Source organism: Hyperolius riggenbachi, chromosome 1, assembly GCF_040937935.1.
Source record: "Hyperolius riggenbachi isolate aHypRig1 chromosome 1, aHypRig1.pri, whole genome shotgun sequence".
NCBI lineage: Eukaryota > Metazoa > Chordata > Amphibia > Anura > Hyperoliidae > Hyperolius > Hyperolius riggenbachi.
In genome coordinates, this window is record NC_090646.1 from 438,941,315 (window position 1) to 438,963,400 (window position 22,086).

Sequence of the window (22,086 nt, forward strand, 5' to 3'; positions counted from 1 at the left end):
GGTCCCTGTTAATGAATTGCAACATGTATAAATAAGGTCTCCGCACCACATTGTGTGTTGTAAATACAAATCCTATCCCCCCCACAGAAAATCTTTGATGGCTTTCCCATCTCCTCCTGCCATGATAATCCCCACCTCTAGGGGGTCTATCTGCCTTGGATCATTAGTGCAGTCACTGTGACTCGCCCCACCCATAACTAGTGTGGGCACAACACCTGATCTTGAGTGGGGGCCTCTGTATTGAAGGCTTCATTTGGGGCTTCTTCCCAGTAGCCTCATTTTAAAAACTATTTTTGAAGTCCATGATGATTGATGAGGGCTAAAAAGTACACCAAGAGGGATTAAACCACTGGCTTCACTGCACTGCACTCTCCAATATTTTGTGCAAAAGCAGCATAAAGCCAGGGGCACAGAGAGAGCAATGCATGCGTTTATGCAAGTGCTTTTTGCAGCGTTTTTGGACGCATTTTGTGGCATGATTTTGGCTCTGTTTACAAGCTTGGCACATACTGTACTACTGGGATTATACAGTGCTTGCGATTTGCATATTTTAAACTGGGTTTTGAATAAAGTTTAATTTACATGCCGAGTCTGTGTCCATGTGCACCAGCTTCCATAGCTAGCCTTACTTCATCGGTGCGTGTCTATCTCCAAATTGAGAAGCCAGATGATCTCTTGTGCAAGGGTTGTGGCTATGCACCAGAAGCCGGCGCACACGGAAACCAGGCAGGTAGATAAAACTTTATTCAAAGCACAGTGGTTACCAAATTGCTTTTGAACAGATTTTGCAGCGTTCCTATACTTTGCATTGGAGTGCTCTCGCTCCAAAAATGATGCAGGACCCGCCCACGAGTGCGGTTTGGCTAAACCTCAATTGCTCCTGTGGGTTCACTAGCATGCTCTTTCAGTGGCATAGCTCTTTTTGGTATCTGCAGTGATCCCAAAGCACAGCTGAAAGCGCTGTACTGGGCTCCTAGTCTTAGGGCTGCTTTACACAAAAAAGCACTAGCAATTGTTAGCGATTTTATATAGGCTCGTTTGTACGATAACATTGTTTGATATGAATTTTGCATACAAAAAGTTTTGTAAAAAAACAAAAATGCAAAGTATCCTGGATGCACAGTGGTGCGCTCACTACGTATTCTGAGCAGATACGCATTGCCCCGTCACAGTGTCCGGCGAGACATTCACACTCATTCACACTCATCACTATTGTACATCCGGTCCAACGATATTTAGACTACTCACCGTTGTACATTGGGTTGTACATTGGGTCCAACGATGTTGCTGCCATTATGTAAGTGCTGGTATATTTTACCACAGGAAGTAGCTATGGCAAATTCAATATCTGAGATTTAATCCGACTGCCATCCGGAGTCTAAAAGGAATATTGTCCCATTAAAGGCTAATTGGCCAAACCTTGTAAGTTGTTTTTTTTTGCCTTCCCCTAGATTAGCTGGGATATAGGCAACTTAAAGCGGATCCAAGATGAAAAACTATCTATAACAAGTAACTTGTCTATATATCTTATCTAAAGTTTAGATGGTTTACACAGCAAATCTAGCTGCAAACAGTTTTAATAGAATATGATTATTTATTCCTGTGATACAATGACAGCAGCCATGTTGTTTGTAAACATTACACAGAGGCAGGCTTATCTGTATCTTGAGCAATCCGCCTCCCCTCTGCCTCTGAAATCAATGGCTAGTAACTCCTCCCTCTCCTCCTGCCCAGACTGAGCTCCCATGAGCCCTTGCCACTGCCAAGGCTCTCTGAAAACCTGTGGGCGTGGCTTTTTTAGTTTATAGGGGATTAGAGTGTCCCCTCCCCCCCCCCCCGAGGACTCTATTTAAGACTGAGATGCTCTAAATGTATTTGTATGTATGTATGCCCTGCTTGCCTTTGTTATGTCTGCCATGTGTCGTTATATGTTATATGCCATGTGTACCCCAAGCAATTACGGGCACACCACTTGGTGTGCTTGGCGATAATAAAGATGATTCTGATTCTGAGTATTAAAACAAAAACAAAAAAGTGTTTGGCTTGAGAAATGCCCTATAAACAATAGGAAAGGAACACAACTATGCAATGAGTAAAAGTTCACCTCGGATCCACTTTAATACTGAGGGTACCTCTGGCTGCGTACGTTAAAAAGGGGCGCTGGGAAAAAAGGGCGCCGGGTTTTTAACGATAAGCATGGATAACGTTTAAAAATGTATTGTACTGTATTTCGTTTAAAATTAATGTTTTTTAAAGTTATAAATCATTAAATAATGTGCATTAAATCGGCAATTGTAAAAACGTTAATCTTTCGTTTAAATACTGAAACGTATAATAACGTTAAAAAAAAAAATTACTAAGTAACCCTCCCTGTACCTACCCCTAACCCCTAGACCCCCCTGTTGATGCCTAAACCTAAGACCCCCCCTGTTGGTGCTTAAGTAACCCTCCCTGTACCTACCCCTAACCCCTAGACCCCCCTGTTAGTGCCTAAACCTAAGACCCCCCTGTTGGTGCCTAAACCTAAGACCCCCCTGTTGGTGCCTAAACCTAAGACCCCCCTGTTGGTGCCTAAACCTAAGACCCCCCTGTTGGTGCCTAAACCTAAGACCCCCCTGTTGGTGCCTAAACCTAAGACCCCCCTTTTGGTGCCTAAACCTAAGACCCCCTGTTGGTGCCTAAACCTAAGACCCCCCCTGTTGGTGCCTAAACCTAAGACCCCCCTGTTGGTGCCTAAACCTAAGACCCCCCTGTTGGTTTTTTCGTTTAAAAATAATGTACAAAAAAAAAAAGTACTGTTTTTCGTTTAAAAATAATGTTTGAAAAAAATATTGTACTGTTTTTCGTTTAAAAATAATATTTAAAAATGTATAAATCATTAAATAATGTGTAATCATGAGAAGCAGTAATAAAACATTAAGTCTCCGGGCGCCGCTTTTAAAACGTTATTTTTCACCGGCGCCCTTTTTTCCTATCGGGCGCCCATTAAACGATATTTATTATAGGAGTGAATGGCGGCGCCCGATTTGTCCACTAGCCTCAGGCGCCCGAATTTACTGTTTCCCCTCTGGCTACCTAAAATACTAAGGAGCATCTGTAGCTACCCATCACAGGCAAGGGAAGTAAGGGAGAAGTGAGAGTGGGGCCAGCCAGCACATTTGCGGTGCAGTTCAGCAGGGGTTTGTAGGCTCATGGAGGGGAAAGTCTAGGGTGCCAAGACATTTGTGCCTATAGGTCCCTGTGATGTAAATCTGGGACTGAGAGGGGAGCAGCACCTGCGATCACAGGGGGGCCCAGAGCTGTGTGTGGTGGGGGGGCAAGCTACTAACCTTCCCTTCTTCAGATACAGGGCACTATGCTTGAGCTTTGGTGTTTTTGTGGCTACACGATTTATGGGTGTGAAGAACATGATGGTCACACCTTTTTATGAACCTTATGAGATGGGCACCAAGGCTGTAAAGGGCGCCAAAGGGGAGGCAAGGGAAGAGGTGTGAACATTTGGGGGGGGGGGGGGGGCATCAAAGGTTCACAGGGGGGCCCCATGAATTGTGGTTACACCGCTGTTTCACATCTTCCAATGGCAATGTCAGTTTGTGAAAGAGGTGTCTTCCATGAGTACATATTGCAGATATGCACAGAGCCAGCAGTCCTGATGCCTGGGAAATACATGTGCATCAAGCAGTCTGATGACAAAATATGAAGTGTGTAATACAAACATATAAGCAGCAGAATGGCGTTATCCATGAGCAATGTTAATCAACACTACTCTGTAATAGAGTAAGTGAGTCTGTTTCTGCTTTCCGGACAGCTGCAGCACGCCATTGAGCAGCTGTAAACACTTGCTTGGCTATTACTAGTTTGTGCTTTGCCTTGAAAATTTCACACATTGACCAGGACTAAGTAAATGGATCCAGGGATTAAGGGGATTATGGGAAAACTGTTTTGTATGTCCATCTGATTCTGAAAGTTGCAAGAAAGGAGCTTAACAAATAGCTAGCAGCTCTCCACCATTTTTTAAACAAAAACTGTCTTCACAAAATATAGCTTCAACTACTGTCACGTTGTTGTGAGCGTCATAAATGTCACCGGAATAGAAACATATATAAATAAAGGGCCAGTGTATTTTGTGAATACAGAAGTGGTTGGTTGTAGTGCATTATCTGAAAAAGGTGCACTTTTTTTGAACGTAAAAGTCAATGGCTGGTTCAGACGGACGTTTGGAGGCGTCACGTTCGTTGGCGTCGCGGCGGCAATGCGTTTGGGCTTTCAGCAGCGTTCGCGTTGCGTTCGGATGCGGTCGCATTTTTCTTCCTCTAGGGGGACATTACCCGTCGCGGTTAACCGCCCCTGGAAGCTACATGTAGCTTCCAGGGGCTCCTTGAACGCCAGGGAAAATCGGGACCCGAACGCCGTGTTCGTGTAAACGCGCGTGAAAGCTTGGTACAAATGATCCCATTCACTTGAATGGGAGCGTTTAACGCCAAGCCCCTAACGCTGGCTGTAAACGCTCCGCAAGCGTCCGTCTGAACCAGCCCTAACAAAGAATTGCAGGATGAATAATAATGATCTTTGCATACCAACTTTTCCTTTATTATATGCTGAGAAAGGTTTCTGAAAACAGCATTCCCGCCACTGGAAACATTGTGAGGCAAAATTCACACTTTCTGTTTTGCTAGACGGATACACTGCTACTCTCAAGCAGTTAGTTTGTGTTTAAAGATGACACTCTTGTCCTTGCAGCTGTCATGCCCATAATCTGTATCTCCTGTCATCTTTCTCCAGAGAGGTGAGTCAGCTAGCTAGCTAACTAGAGAGTGAGTTTAACTTTTGAAGGATTTTTTTTCAAAATATATAAATTACATGTTATCCCCAATCAATGCCCATTCAATGACATAAAATGGTGTTCTCCTTTATATGAATTTAAGTTCACATATCTGTATGGCCCCTAGGTGAATGGAAGTAGGGACCTACAAATCATATATCGAAAGACCAGGTGGTCCTCTGCTCCTCTCTCTCCATTCTCACTTGACAATGGTCTCAATTCACTAAGATCATACTGGAGATAATAAGGCAAGAGAAAACTTACCACCACACAGTGAGAGAGTTATCTTATCTCTTCATTCCTTAAAGGGACACTGTAGGGGGGGTCAGTGGAAAATGAGTTGAACTTACTCGGGGCTTCTAATGGTCCCCCGCAGACATCCTGTGCCCGCGCAGCCCTTCACCGATGCTCCGGCACCGCCTCCGGTTCACTTCTGGAATTTCAGACTTTAAAGTCTGAAAACCACTGCACCTGCGTTGCCGTGTCCTCGATTCTGCTGATGTCACCAGGAGCATACTTCGCAGGCCCAGTATGACCTGTGTCTGCGCAGTACGCTCCTGGGCCCATATGCAATTCACTTTTTCACTTGAGTTTTCTCCTAGGAGATATTTTTAAACTTGTCAATAAAATGCCTTTTAAACCATCAACAAGCTAGAAAATACCCAAATTAATGTTGATAGTACTTTTTCACCTACTTTTTGGTACTTTTTTAGTTGAAAAATGTTGAAAAATTATTTTAAATCTAAGATGAAAAATTATCTCCTAGGAGAAATCTCAGGTGAAAAAGTGAATTGCATATGGGCCCTGGTGACATCAGCGGGATTGAGGACATGGCAACACAGGCGCAGTGGGTTTCAGACTTTAAAGTCTGAAATTCCAGAAGTGAACTGGAGGCGGAGCCGGATATCGGTGAGTGGCTGCGCGGGCACAGGATGTCTGCGGGGGACCGTTAGAAGCCCCGGGTAAGTTCAACTCATTTTCCCCTGACCCCCCTACAGTATCCCTTTGAAGAGAACCTGAACTGAAAATAAAAAAGTCAACATAACCATACACAGGTCATACTTACCTTCTGTGTAGTCTATACCTCAATCTCTTTCTCCTCTCCTATGTCCCATTTGTCCACTGTGATCAATGGAATTCTCCGTCCTCCATTTTGAAAATGGCCATTACCCCATAACAGCTTCCTGGTCAGCACACTGTTAAACTGTAACATCACCCACTTTTAGCTATAGGGAAACCTAGAGATTACCTTGCACATTCAGTTGTAACTGACAGCTGCTGATATATAACTGACAGCAACTGGTATATTTCAGTTCTGACAAAATATTGTCAGAACTGGAAGGGATCACTGTAAGAAGAAAATGGTGGGCTTCTGAAAGGAACTGACGGTGAGGTTAGTATGTAATATTTATTTGTAGCTACATCATGTGTTTATTTTAAATAATTTTACTCGCTTCAGGTTCCCTTTAAAGAGGAACTCCAGTGAAAATAATGTAGTAAAAAAAGTGCTTCATTTTTTACCATAATTATATTTAAATGATTTAGTCAGTGTTTGCTCATTGTAAAATCTTTCCTCTCCCCGATTTACATTCTGACATTTATTACATGGTGACATTTTTACTGTGGGCAGGTTATGTAGCTGCTCCTAGCTGTTTTGGCTGTTAGAGACAGCTGTAAACAGCTAATTCCTGTCTGTGAACATTGTTACATTGTGGCAGTTTGCCCAGAGTACCGCGGTACTCAGAGCTTCTTGTGGGAGGGGTTTCAGCACAAAATCAGTCATACAGCGCCCCCTGATGGTCTGTTTGTGAAAAGCATTATATTTCTCATGTAAAAGGGGGTATCAGCTACTGATTGGGATAAAGTTCAATTCTAGGTTGGAGTTTCTCTTTAAGTTACCTCCTTTGTAGTTAAGTTACCTCCTTTGTAGTTATTTTCACACGCAGTTAATTAACAGCCTGTCTTTAACTTTAGAATTCTGGAGTTATTTTAAGGATTGAAGAGTTAATTTAAAGACAGAAGAGTTAACTTTAGGTTTGATTGAGGTAACATTTTTCCTGAATACTACATGCCTCATCACCATGGTGATAACTCTAGAAACGTTATTAAAGACAGGAGATAAGCTTAGTGAATTGAGGCCAGTGTCACAAGATTTCTTTCTACAGCCACCACATTTACTAATACATATTGGTGTATTGATCAAAACCTGAAAAACCCATAGTCTAAGCAAAATTCATTGTAATAAAGGGATGAAATTCAGGGTTCAAAATCTACAAAAAACGATGCCACAGCACGGATAACTGTCATATAAAAAATAACTTTTATTATTCATACCTATAAAACACACCTACAAACATAGTACCCTCTAATAGGGTACTACCAGTGAGAGTCCCACAGTGCGCACTGTAATATTGAAAAAAAGGCGAACATAATCGCCTCAACACCTGATCTGAGGTCTCTGATGAAAATCATCCATGCAGATATGTCCATCAAAAAAGTATATAGATATATATCAGTAAAATACTGGTTGAATATCAACAAAAAAAGATGCTGGTCCAGAACTTGCAAAAGTCCATGTACTGTGTGCCTATTCTGCTAGAATGCACAAATCTCCATATAAACGGCCGTAGCTGGTGTAAAAATCATGAATTATTGTCCATATGCTGCCAACTGTGCTTTTTTGTATGAAGCCATGAGTATAATAGAGCCAAAAAACAATTAGTACGGTCTCACCATATTTGCCACCCTTTCACAGTGGAGTCGCTAGATGCTTCAGGTAAGTTATAAACAGACCTTGCTTCACCGCTCTGGCGACATCTCGCCTTGCGGTTATCACAGCTCCATGTTGTACTCTCGGCTGCCTTAATAAGGTAGAAGCAGTCCAAGTCAGCGTAAAAGTCACCACGGTCCCACTGTTCAGGCACTGTAGCAGCACATCCCAAACGCACAGTGAGGGGCTGTCACACGTGCCACCACATTTACGTCAAAATGGCTGAATGGCAGGTTTAGGCTGAAACTTGCTTTCAGACGTTATCCCAGATATTCTCTGTAAATTTTGTACTGTACTTCATTTTTTAGTCTAGGCCTATGGTGAAGTAGATGTATATTTACATATAAAATGATCTTTGGACTCAGGGACAGTAATTTAAAATCGAATGAGTTCTTAGTCTCTTCCACTTATATTAATAATAATACGGACATTTGTCTAGCGCAATTCTCCTGTTGGGCTCAAAGCGCCCAAGAGCTGCAGCCACTGGGATGTGCTCAAGAGGCCAACCTGCAGTGTTAGGGAGTTTTGCCTTGAACTCCTTACTGAATAGGTACTAATCCCAGCCAGGACCCACTGTACTTTGTAAAGTTTTATATGTTGCTGTGTCCATCCATGTTGGAGAGATATACTCGCTGCCCATCAGGTCAGGACATGTAGGAAGATGGGGATACAGGCAATAAACGAGGTTCTTATCTCCTGTCCACTTATTCTCTTATTCAAAATGAAAGTTGAGCTGAACTAGGATCAGAACTGTGCTGGAATAAAAATATAATAGTTTCTTACAACAGCAATTTACAGTAACTGTTGTGCGGAAAACCTGCACAGAGACGTTTTATACATTGTACAGCTAGAGGCAATGGTTATCTGAGTTATTAGTGTGTAGGTGGATGTAATTATTCTGGAAGATTATCTTGGAGCATATAACTGTTTAGATGCTGATTTCTGAGGTTAATTGTTACTTACCAAGATAAACCACTTGAATCGAGGAGAGCAATTTGGGTTGTTTCACGTTTGATATTTGCACAATGGAAAAAAAAATGCTTATTTCACAGGTACGTGAAGGTTAAGTTCTGACAAGAAACAATTAAACAGGGATATTAACACACCTAATGTAGAATGTAGCATTTCAAGCCTCCACATGACTCTTCTGAAAATTCATGAGATGGACTGTAATTACTTTTTCTTGGTTAGGCTTCTGTGTTATAGCTTCTGTACTGGGTAACATTTGCATGTTTATGATTTGACCCATTTCCAAACCCATATATTCATTTTTAGGATAGAAGTTCTTTGCATGACCTTAGAAGAAGGTTATTCTCTGGCACAGGATTTGGCGTTAGGTTTAATGCATAACTGCAGTGATTAAAAACAACAACACTTTTTTCAAGATTATTTTTATTTTCTCATTTTTTTCATGGGAAAACAATAATACCCCATGCCAGGTTACAAAATCCAGAGGTGAGTTACAGCATATTAATAGGCCTGGATTTCTGGCATGGCCACGAAGCCATGGGTGGCTGCTGTCCCTCAACAATGATACTCCTAACATTTGTATAGCACTTTTCTTCCTGTTTGACTCAAAGCGCTCAAGAGCTGCAGCCACTGGGGCACGCTCAAGAGGTCACCCTACAGTGTTAGGGAGTCTTGCCTTTAACTCCTTACTGAATAGGTACTGATCCTAGCCAGAATGTTAACCCTGGTCTCCCATGTCAAGGGTAGCGCCCTTAACCAGTACACTATCCAGCCACTCATGCTATGTTAGGTTTACCCTGCTCTATGTAGTCTGCTCATTTTTCAATCTCCCACTTCAGATCCAGTGTTTGGGTTATCAGGGTTTTCATCAGCTTAGTGCTCTACTAACACAGCCAACAAATGTCTTATGTCACAACCACAGCCAGCCTCTAAACTATTTCTGATAATTCAAACATTTTGGGCTTGATTCACAAAAGAGTGCTAACTGCTAGCACGGCCGTTTTTGCGCAAATTTTCGTGTTGCGCGCTATCGTGAATTTTCACACGAAATGATAATGTTTTTTGCGAGCAAATGCCAATTTTCACGCGCAAACAATTTCGATTAAGTGCGAAAATTCACGTTTGTGCGCGAAAACGTGATCGTTTTGCGCGAAAATTAGCGATCGCGCGCAACGCAAAAATTCGTGCGAAAGCAGCCGTGCTATCAGTTACCACTCTTTTGTGAATCAAGCCCTTTACATTCAATAATCACTGCATCTGGAACAAGAGATATCCTGGATGGAATTCATGCAACAAGTGAAATGTATCATAGGAATGGTTGATACATCAAATACTGGTGGTGATTTCAAAGCCATGTATAATTTGGTAATTCACCAATGCTGACTTTGGTCTTTTCACTGGGTCACAGTATGTACAGTCACATACTTATTGCAAACTCCACTATTCATGACAAACTCCAGAAAATTCAACACCAATAATAACTTGTAATTTATATCTATTACATTTTACTGTTCTTCAGAAGTTATCAACTGTGAAAGTTCCTAATATTGCCCAAACTCATTCTCTGCCCAGCTAATTTTGCCCTGCCAGATGAATGTAAGACTTTTTTTTTAAAGTACTACAAGTGCTTAAAAAATAAATTAGCATTTTCCCATTGTTTCTTCTATGTGCTTAGTATAAGATCTACAACTTGCCTTGCAGGGCTAGACATTCAGGGTCAAAGACCAGCCAAAGCATTATCTGCATGGGGTCTATTTGTTCGCCAATGTTTGGATGAGGTTCCTTCTTATTACATATTACACACTTGGTATGGTATATAATACAAAAGCTAGTTTGTTTCCCTCAATATTAGATGAAGACCATGGAAGGAACATCCAATTGTGGGACCAGCAGAAGAAGGACAGTTAATTTTTGTGATTTTTCTATATAGAGTGCTGAAAAAAATGTGCCAGTGCTATAAAAATGTACAATATTTAATGATTTAGTTTACTTATTTCATGAAAATTCAAGGTTATCCTATGATTTTTCATTTGATATGTGAAGAAAGGAGTCTGTGCACACATACTTTTTTTTTAGTATTATTATTATTATTATTATTATTATTTTCTACTATACAGCATGCTACTGTACACTTCATTACTGAATGGTATAAATTGAATTTCTTGGCTTCTGCAATCTGAACATCTGTTATTGTAAAAGCAACATGTGTCATTTTAATCTGCTCTAAGTTTGCTACAGCTTACTACAGCTAAATTTTAATTACGCTATATAATATCAATTTCATGTTCATCTTAGAATAGCAAAAGGCATATAGATGTATTTCTGAAAACAATATATGAACGGGGCCTTAAAGTGAATGTTTACCGTTCAAAAAAAGGAAAAGTCAGATACTCACCTAAGGAGAGGGAAGGCTCGGTCCTAATGAGCCTTCCCTCTCCTCTCCCGGTGCCCGGTCCCGCGCAGGATCCCCCGTGGCAGTATTCAACCAGTTCGGTCAAATACTGCCACTTCCGCATGCCTTCGGGAGCTTTCGGAAGCCTTCGGGAGCACTCGGGCTCCCGATGACGCGGCTGCTCCATACTACGCATGCGCGAGCGCCCTCTATGACGAGCTCGCGCGTACGTAGTATGGAGCGGCCCGTCTTCGGAAGCCCGAGTGCTCCGGAAGACCTCCGAAGTCCCTGCGGCGGCGGACGCGAACGGGGGAGCCAGCGCAGCACCGAAGGCACCGGGAGAGGAGAAGGAAGGCTCATTAGGACCGAGCCTTCCCTCTCCTTAGGTGAGTATCTGACTTTTCCTTTTTTTGATCGGTACCCATTGGCTTTAAGACTTGTAGTTCTCTGACTGATCTGCGGTTTTATACAGGATCTTCTAAAAAAATTAGCATATTGTGATAAAGTTCATTATTTTCTGCAATGTACTGATAAACATTAGACTTTCATATATTTTAGATTCATTACACTACAACTGAAGTAGTTCATGCCTTTTATTGTTTTAATATTGATGATTTTGGCATACAGCTCATGAAAACGCAAAATTCCTATCTCAAAAAATTAGCATATTTCATCCGACCAATAAAAGAAAAGTGTTTTTAAAACAAAAAAAGTCAACCTTCAAATAATTATGTTCAGTTATGCACTCAATACTTGGTCAGTAATCCTTTTGCACAGGGGCGTAACTAGAAATCACTGGGCCCCCCTGCGAATATTTGGATGCCCCCCCCCCCATAGGTGCCAAATAATCGTAATGGGGCAGCGTTTCACTGTAAATTAATTGTAAAGTGGGCAGCATTTTACCAGACAATCGTAATGTGGGCCAGAAAATCGTAATGTGGGCAGAGTTCACCAGAAAATCGTAATGTGGGCCTTTAGAAAATCATAATGTGGGCAGAGTTCACCAGAAAATCGTAATGTGGGCACCAGTCACCAGAAAATTGTAACGTGGACAGCATTCACCAGACAATCGTAATGTGGGCAGCGTTCACCAGAAAATCATAATGTGGGCAGAGTTCACCAGAAAATCATAATGTGGGCAGAGTTCACCAGAAAATCGTAATGTGGGCACCAGTCACCAGAAAATCGTAACGTGAGCAGCAGTCACCAGAAAATTGTAACGTGGACAGCATTCACCAGGCAATCGTAATGTGGGCAGCGTTCACCAGAATATCGTAATGTGGGACAGAAAATCGTAATGTGGGCAGAGTTCACCAGAAAATCGCAATGTGGGCAGCAGTCACCAGAAAATCGCCATGTGGGCAGCAGTCACCAGAAAATCGCCATGTGGGCAGCAGTCACCAGAAAATCGCCATGTGGGCAGCAGTCACCAGAAAATCCTAATGTGGGCAGCAGTCACCAGAATATCGTAATGTGGGCAGCAGTCAGTCACCAGAATATCATAATGTGGGCAGCACACACCGGAAAATCCTAATGTGGGCAGCAGTCACCAGAAAATCCTTATGTGGGCAGCAGTCACCAGAAAATCGCAATGTGGGCAGCAGTCACCAGAAAATCGCTATGTGGGCAACAGTCACCAGAAAATCGCAATGTGGCCAGCAGTCACCAGAAAATCCTAATGTGGGCAGCATACACCAGAAAATCGTAATGTGGGCAGCAGACACCAGAAAATCGCAATGTGGGCAGCAGACACCTGAAAATCGTAATGTGGGCAGCAGACACCAGAAAATCATAATATGGGCAGCAGACACCTGAAAATCGTAATGTGGGCAGCAGACACCTGAAAATCGTAATGTGGGCAGCAGACACCTGAAAATCGTAATGTGGGCAGCAGGCACCTGAAAATCGTAATGTGGGCAGCAGACACCTGAAAATCGCAATGTGGGCAGCAGACACCTGAAAATCGTAATGTGGGCAGCAGACACCTGAAAATCGTAATGTGGGCAGCAGACACCAGAAAATCACAATGTGGGCAGCAGTGACCAGAAAATCGTAATGTGGGCAGCAGACACCAGAAAATCCTAATGTGGGCAGCAGTCACCAGAAAATCGCAATGTGGGCAGCAGTGACCAGAAAATCGTAATGTGGGCAGCAGACACCAGAAAATCGCAATGTGGGCAGCAGACACCTGAAAATCGCAATGTGGGCAGCAGACACCTGAAAATCGTAATGTGGGCAGCAGACACCTGAAAATCACAATGTGGGCAGCAGACACCTGAAAATCGTAATGTGGGCAGCAGACACCAGAAAATCGTAATGTGGGCAGCAGACACCAGAAAATCGCAATGTGGGCAGCAGACACCAGAAAATCATAATGTGGGCAGCAGACACCTGAAAATCGTAATGTGGGCAGCAGGCACCTGAAAATCGTAATGTGGGCAGCAGACACCAGAAAATCATAATATGGGCAGCAGACACCTGAAAATCGTAATGTGGGCAGCAGACACCTGAAAATCGTAATGTGGGCAGCAGACACCTTAAAATCCCCCTGCAGAATTTCAGAGCGGGCCCCCCCCCCCGGGGCCCGCTCGTGGCCGGTTTTTGGGGGCTGGAGGGGTGGCAGCATGAGGGGAAAGCCTTGCCCACAGTCGGCGGGGAGAGGGGAAGTTCCCCCCTCTCCCTCACCTCGGGGCTCTCCCCTCTGCGCCCCCCTCCAGCTAGGGAATGTGTGTGGGCAGCGGGCAGCAGCGGCGGCGGGATACATACCTTCTTCCTTGCGTTCCATCGCCGCCTTCTCGCCGCCGCCTTCTCGCTCTAGCGGCTGACGTCACTTCCGCTTCCGGAAGTGACGTCAGCCGCTAGAGCGAGAAGGCGGCGATGGAACGCAAGGAAGAAGGTATGTATCCCGCCGCCGCTGCTGCCTGCTGCCCACACACATTCACTAGCTGGAGGGGGGCGCAGAGGGGAGAGCCCCGAGGTGAGGGAGAGGGGGGAACTTCCCCTCTCCCCGCCGACTGTGGGCAAGGCTTTCCCCTCATGCTGCCACCCCTCCAGCCCCCAAAAAACGGCCCGAGCGGGCCCCCCCGCGGGCGCAGGCGCTGCAGAGCCTATTGTTACGCCCCTGCTTTTGCAGAAATGACTGTTTCAATGCGGCGTGGCATGGAGGCAATCAGCCTGTGGCACTGCTCAGGTGTTATGGAGGCCCAGGATGCTTCGATAGCGGAGTTAAGCTCATCCAGAGTGTTGGGTCTTGCATCTCTCAACTTTCTCTTCACAAAATATCCCACAGATTCTCTATGGGGTTCAGGTCAGGAGAGTTGGCAGGCCAATCTAGCACAGTAATACCATGGTCAGTAAACCATTTACTAGTGGTTTTGGCACTGTGAGCAGGTGCCAGGTCGTGCTGAAAAATGAAATCTTCATCTCCATAAAGCTTTTCAGCAGATGGAAGCATGAACCCACTTTTGAACCAGAAACAGCAGCAGAGGCGCCTGACCTGGGCTACAGAGAAGCAGCACTGGACTGTTGCTCAGTGGTCCAAAGTACTTTTTTCAGATGAAAGCAACTTTTACATGTCATTCGGAAATCAAGGTGCCAGAGTCTGGAGGAAGACTGGGGAGAGGGAAATGCCAAAATGCCTGAAGTCCAGTGTCAAGTACCCACAGTAAGTGATGGTCTGGGGTGCCATGTCAGCTGCTGGTGTTGGTCACCTGTGTTTAATCGAGGGCAGGGTCAATGCAGCTAGCTATCAGGAGATTTTGGAGCACTTCATGCTTCCATCTGCTGAAAAGCTTTATGGAGATGAAGATTTCATTTTTCAGCACGACCTGGCACCTGCTCACAGTGCCAAAACCACTGGTAAATGGTTTACTGACCATGGTATTACTGTGTTCAATTGGCCTGCCAACTCTCCTGACCTGAACCCCATAGAGAATCTGTGGGATATTGTGAAGAGAAAGTTGAGAGACGCAAGACCAAACACTCTGGATGAGCTTAAGGCCTCTATGTAAGCATCCTGGGCCTCCATAACACCTGAGCAGTGCCACAGGCTGATTGCCTCCATCCCACGCCGCATTGAAGCAGTCATTTCTGCAAAAGGATTCCAGACCAAGTATTGAGTGCATAACTGAACATAATTATTTGAAGGTTGACTTTTTTTGTTTTAAAAACACTTTTATTTTATTGGTCAGATGAAATATGCTAATTATTTGAGATAGGAATTTTGAGTTTTCATGAACTGTATGCCAAAATCATCAATATTAAAACAATAAAAGGCTTGAACTACTTCAGTTGTAGTGTAATGAATCTAAAATATATGAAAGTCTAATGTTTATCAGTACATTACAGAAAATAATGAATTTTATCACAATATGCTGACAGCCGATCGCCATGATTGGCCGGCTGGAGGGAGGGAGGGATTGTTAAAAAAATAAATAAACAAAAAAATTGTAAAATATATATATATATATATATATATATATATATATATATATATATATATATATATATATAAAATATTTATATAAAAAAACCTAGTGGGGGGGGGGGGGGGGGCAGGGAATCAGACCCCACCAACAGACAGCTCTGTTGGTGGGGAGAAAAGGAGGGGGGGGGGAATCACTTGTGTGCTGTGTTGTGTGGCCCTGCAGCTTGGCCTTAAAGCTGCAGTGGCCAATTTTTACAAAAAAAGGCCTGGTCGTTTGGGGGATTTAATACTGTGGTCCTCAAGTGGTTAAAGAGAGCTGTCCATGCTCGGAAGCCATCAAACCTGAATGAACTACAGAAGTTTTGTAAAGAGGAATGGTCCAAAATACCTTCATCCAAAATCCAGACTCTCATTGGAACCTACAGGAAGCGTTTAGAGCAGGGGTCTGCAACCTTTAAGACATAAAGAGCCACTTGGACCCGTTTCCGAAAAGAGAAAAAAACTGGGAGCCGCAAAACCATTATAAGACAAATCTAACACTGCATATATTGTTTCTTACCTTAATGCTATATACAGGATCAGATATGACCCCGATATGCACAAATTGTTAGCAGATATGACCCCAATATGCACAAATCGTTAGCAGATATGACCCCAATATGCACAAATCGTTAGCAGATATGACCCCAATATGCACAAATCGTTAGCAGATATGACCCCAATATGCACAAATCGTTAGCCAATATGACCCCAATATGCACAAATCGTTAGCAGATCTGACCCCAATATGCACAATCCTTCAGCAGATCTGACCCCAATATGCACAATCCTTCAGCAGATCTGACCCCAATATGCACAATCCTTCAGCAGATCTGACCCCAATATGCACAATCCGTCAGCAGATCTGACCCCAATATGCACAATCCTTCAGCAGATCTGACCCCAATATGCACAATCCTTCAGCAGATCTGACCCCAATATGCACAATCCTTCAGCAGATATGAAAAGAAAAACCCATTTACTCACCTAGTCAGAAGACCTCCTGTCACGATCTCCTCCTGTCCCGACCTCCGGTCCCGACCTCCTTGTGGCGCGCAACTCCCACGATCCTCTTCCTTCCCGACGTCACGTCCTGCCTGCATTACTCTGCAGGGCTACGGGAAAATGGCCGTCCGAAGCCCTGCACTGCACCGGTCCGGCGACCTCTTTGATAGGCTGCCGGCCAGCGGCAGCACACGTCACATGCGCGCCGCAGCCACTGACAAACACTACCGGAGCCACATCCTGAGAGCCGCGGCAAAGGTGAAAAAGAGCTGCATGCGGCTCTGGAGCCGCCGGTTGCCTACCCCTGGTTTAGAGGCTGTAATTTCTGCAAAAAGAGGATCTATTGATTTCATTTGTTTATTGTTGTGCCCAAATGTATGCACCTGCCTAATTTTGTTTAAACAATTATTGCGCACTTTCTGTAAATCCAATAAACTTAATTTCACTTCTCAAATATCACTGTGTGTGTCTCCTATATGATATTTTTAACTGACATTTTTTTATCGTAACAACCAACGATTTATACCGGAAAATCATTCATGACGATTAACAAGGTTGCCCAAACTTTCGCAACCCACTGTATATATATATATGATTAAATGTAAAAAAACCTATTACAAAATGAAGGTGCGTTTAATTGATGTTATGGTACTGGTAATTCATCGATTGGAAAAGGCTGTTGATTTAGTGATCAATCTAAAATGGGTTGTTGACTTTGAAGGGTAGTGAGACCTGACTGCCATCAGGGCCTTCAAGGATAAATCCCTGGTACACATTTAAGACTGAACTTCGCCAAAGTGGTTTGGGATCGTCTCATCCGAGAATCTAATGCGGAGTACATATTATTTGGGTGCTGGGCAGTTCCTCGCAGGGCAAGCCGAGCGACGGCTCTCCCTGCTGCCGATAAACTTCCCAGCGGTGTTAAATACTATTCCCCTTCTGAGTTGTCGCAACTCGGAGGGAGATGTAATTCGGGGTCTGGCAACTGCCTGAGCCCCGAATTACCATTACGTGGAGCGTGCAGCATAGCATTGCTGATATGACGACGCCCAGCTTTGGCAATCGGCGCACAGCACCACCTGCCGAAATAACCTGCTTCATCCAGTGTGTGTACAGGTGTCTCCCAAGATTGCTTAAGAGCACCACAGTAATTGGGGCACCAGGGAAAGCCTGTAGTACAATTTCGGTAAAATTACCAATACTCTACTAATGGGCAATGGTTAATGCGATAGCAGGATATAGGTAATTTTTATTAATATTTTACTTTTGCTACGCCTAACCCAATTCTCACTTGAACCCAAACTCTAACCCTTACTATACCCTCCCCGCAGCTGTAGCCAAAGAACACTGTATGACTTTCTGCACATATTGTAAGTCTGCACAAAATCTAACAATTAGAGAGAAGCGCCCAATTGTTTCCACCTCAGTATTTTCTTTATGTAACAAGTAGAGGTGATCTGTCAGAGATGGATCATCCACAAGGCAACTCTAGGCAGTTGCTTAGGGCCTGGAGAGAGTCTAGTGGCCCTATTTCATCTAAATATATTTCTGCGACTGGTATCTTCTGTCCCACTGTGTACCTACTCAATACTCTGCATTCCAGTAAGGTCAGAGAGTGAGGAAGAAGTCTTCCATATGCGCACACATACAGCAGCAAAACCACAAAATACATTCCAACCTCTTTCCATACTATCCAAAATTCCTCTGGAGTTGGGCTTGAATAAGTTAAAATATATGTACAAAATAAACTAACCCACAATTAACATAGTTGAATAACTAAATCTCCCATGGGCACAATATCAGGCTGCAAGAACATAACTTGAATTCATCCTTCATTTCTTTATACCAAGATCTCTGGTGTCAATACCTAAAGTCTACGCCAGCTTATTAGGTAATACTTTATACGTTTTACAATAAAACTTGAGTGGTAGAGTAACTACCTCAGCTAAAATCATTGTTCCTTTAATGATTATTGCCACATATTCTTGCTGTAAAATCATTTAAGCAATCCCTGTAAATATCTAACACTGCATTTTATAAACGTTAGTGTAGCTCTAAGGACCTAATAAGGTTGCTGTAGCATCTTGGAAGTCATTGTGAGGATCAAGCGATGAATAAAGAGGAATTGCTCCTTACAGGTTACAGGACAGAGGTAATACAGAAACGAGATACAAAGCTGAACCACTTCTTCTGTTGTGAGCACTGGCATTTCCTAAATCTATTTTTACTGTAACAAGAAACTGCACACAAACCTCACTTTAATGACATGTGCTGATAGTGATACCTCTGAGAAATCTAGAGTGTTCATTTTTTTACGTTTATTTAGTGCATACATGTCAAACTCTGTCCCGCGGGCCAAATTTGGCCCTTCAAGTGGTTTTCTCACTTTGCATTATGTTTGGCCCACTGTAGACCACCAGGGAAGCTATATTTGGGGTAAAGGCCTGAATCACCAGGGAAGATAAATGGGGAAGGAGGGGGAAAGCACCAGACAACAGGTATCTGAACAGGGTAGGGGAGACACTAGACATTAGGGAACTGATTAGGGGTGCAAGAGGGGCACTAGACACCACATAATTGTTTTGGGATGGGAGGGGAACCACTAGACGCCAGTCGCCAGGGAATTGTATAGGTGAGGGAGAACTACTAGACACTTGGGAACTGTATAGGGGAAGGAGGAGGGTTACTAGACACCAGGCAAGTGTTGAATTTTTGCCTACTTTGTATTTGAGTTTGAAACCCTGATTTAGTGCAATACAAAATATATACTGTATTTATTGTTTTCTCTTACAGAGGCCACCATGCTAAAAATGACTATCGCTGCACCACATGGTACTGTCATTTATTTGCACATAACTATCTTAATGTGATATCCATCATTGTCTTAATCACTCTGTCTTTGTGGGAGTACAGTTCAATTATTTTTTTATCTTCTTCTAGGATTTTTCCACTTTGTTTTGGAACAGTTGCCACATTGTTGCCTACATTTCCTCACAGATCCTTTCTTATTTTCATTGCTTATCCCTGCCCTGATTTTGACTTTCTCTTCATCAGGACACATGACTAAAGTTTAAGGTTCCCTTGAGAAATTGTAATGAGTATGCAGAGCATCAGAGCATGACACACACATCAATAAGCAACATATAGACGCGTTGGTATGGAATGGAATGAACTCTGTGCCTCACAGCTGAAGCCTATGACAGCTGATCATGCTGATTGGCTGGCTGGGGGAGGGAGGGGGGAGTATAAAAAACAAAAAACAAAAGGCATATTTAAAAAATAATAAAATAAATAATTATAAAAAAATAAATAAATATCTGGGGGGCGATTAGACCCCTCCAACAGAAAGCTCTGTTGGTAGGGAGAAGAGGGGGGAATCACTTGTGTGCTGAGTTGGACGGCCCTGCAGCTGCAGTGGCCTATTAAGTGAGAAATGGCCTGGTCTTTAGGGGTTTTAACACTGTGGTCCTCAAGTGGTTAAACTGCCTGGGGTACACTTTAACCAATTCAATCAAATTACTGGAATCGATCAATTTTGCGTATCGATCTGATTAAATTGGTCAGCGTTTATTCATCCGTTAACCCAAGAATAGAATGAGGGATGTTAGGTAAAGTTATAGACAATAAACTCTCTTGAAGTTAACAGTCCCTGAATGTCTATAAGTATCTTGAATTGGACTAGGGGGCTTAACAACCCCATTTCAGGCACTTTTTTTTTTAAATTATGCAATTACAATACAATATTTCTTTTTATTAATTATTTTACCACAATGCCTCTCATCAAGTTTGCCCTCTTATCTGCAGGGCAATATGCTGACATAACTATTTATGACACTTGTCTACATATGATTAGAGACTTTTCTGTCCTGACAGTACCAGTGACAAGCTTAAGCAGAATGTGGAAAGGCTGGGACCATTTACAAGATGGTCACACTAATTGCTGGCTCCCTGTATACATTGTGAAATGACTCATCAGTAGCCATTAGTCCTCCATGCTCATTGTTTGAGGTAAGTAGAGTTGTTCCATCAATGTCACATGCAGGGCCGGATTTGTACTTTTTACCGCCCAAGGCCAACTATATCATCTGTATGGTTGTTATCTCTGTGTGCCCCAATGAGAATTCTCCTTACTTTCCATCATTGGATGTCACTGACAATAACCATTTTATTAATACGCGTATAGATTATAAATTATGTTTTCCTTAAGAGCCGTTATGTTTACCATCTCGTTAATGATGGACCCATTGTGTCACCATGAGAGTTAGACTGATGTGTACCTGCAGGATAGAGCTTACATATCTTGCAGGGACAGCACAAGTACAGGACAGAGAGTTCAAAGGTTAAAGCTGTCTTTGTAGATAGGGATGGCTGCATAGAACAGCTTTACTGCCCCTCACTGAGCCGCCCCTAAAATTCAGGTGCCCTAGGCCATGGCCTATGTGGCCTTGCCAGAAATCCGGCCCTGGTCACATGACCTGACTGCTATGGACAGGTGCGTGTCTCTAGCACCTCCCATTTCTGGGAGTATACAGAGGTTTAATTTTTAGGTGTAATTATTCATACATTAAGCTGTCCCACTCCTTCTCTACTTCATGGTAAATACTGTACACATCCATCCTGGATGCTGCCCTCGGGTTCTATCGTATATCTCTGCGCATGGCTCCTTTTACTTCTAATATGTGTAAAACTTCTCAGTATTGAACCCACAAAACATGATTATTAATCACTTGCTCTCTGGGATAGTGTCATATTTTTTTCAAGTTCTGTATTGGATGTACTGATAACTTGAATCCCCAGAGAATTGTGGCGATTGCTTCTGGCTGCAGTCATACTTATCTCTGTCTATACAGACTCATAAGGCAGCAGGCAGCAGATCACTGCAACAGTATTATGGGTGTGAAGTGGGTTGGGGGCTCTGTGGTGTCAGTCTCACACAACCACTAGGACTTTGAATGCTATGAAATTAATTTTCATGATGTATCCTGGCACTGTTCTTGTTCCATATCCTGTGCTTACAAATGATGTACACATTCCACACCCTCCACCTATCTGCACTTAACAGCTCAGCAGGTTTATCATCAGTCTGAAAACTGAAGAGTGCTGCATACACCCTTGTCATACTCCCTGCTTACATAATCATGAAGAAAGGTGAACCTAGCTTCTCTTATTAAGTCTTTAATCCATCAAATATGCTCTGATAGTGACATCAGCTATTTTCATCTTAAACCTCCTACTTGAGTATAATGTTCGGAACTGGATAAACTTACTTGGCAACTTAAACCTCTGCTGTAATCCCAGGTACATGCACAGATGTGCAGCACAGATTCCTGCTCTGTCAAACTAGAAGACAACAATGTTCCGGGATCTGTGGTCTGCAAACTACATTTGCCTTAAAGGAATACTATCGATTCACATATTTTTTTCAATTGACACAGAAATTGTTTGGGAAGTGCTGCTAAGTACTGGTGTATACATTTTAGTAGCAACTTCTTTGTTTACTGTTATCAAAATACATTTAATCTTTACTGAGGCCAAAACTGATGGCTGACTGAGCCATGAGGAGAGGGGAAATTCCCCTCACACTTGATCAGTTAACTCTATGTGTAGCTCTGTGTGTGACAGAGAAGAGAGCTCCCAACAGCTGCAGATCCTGTGTCCTGTGT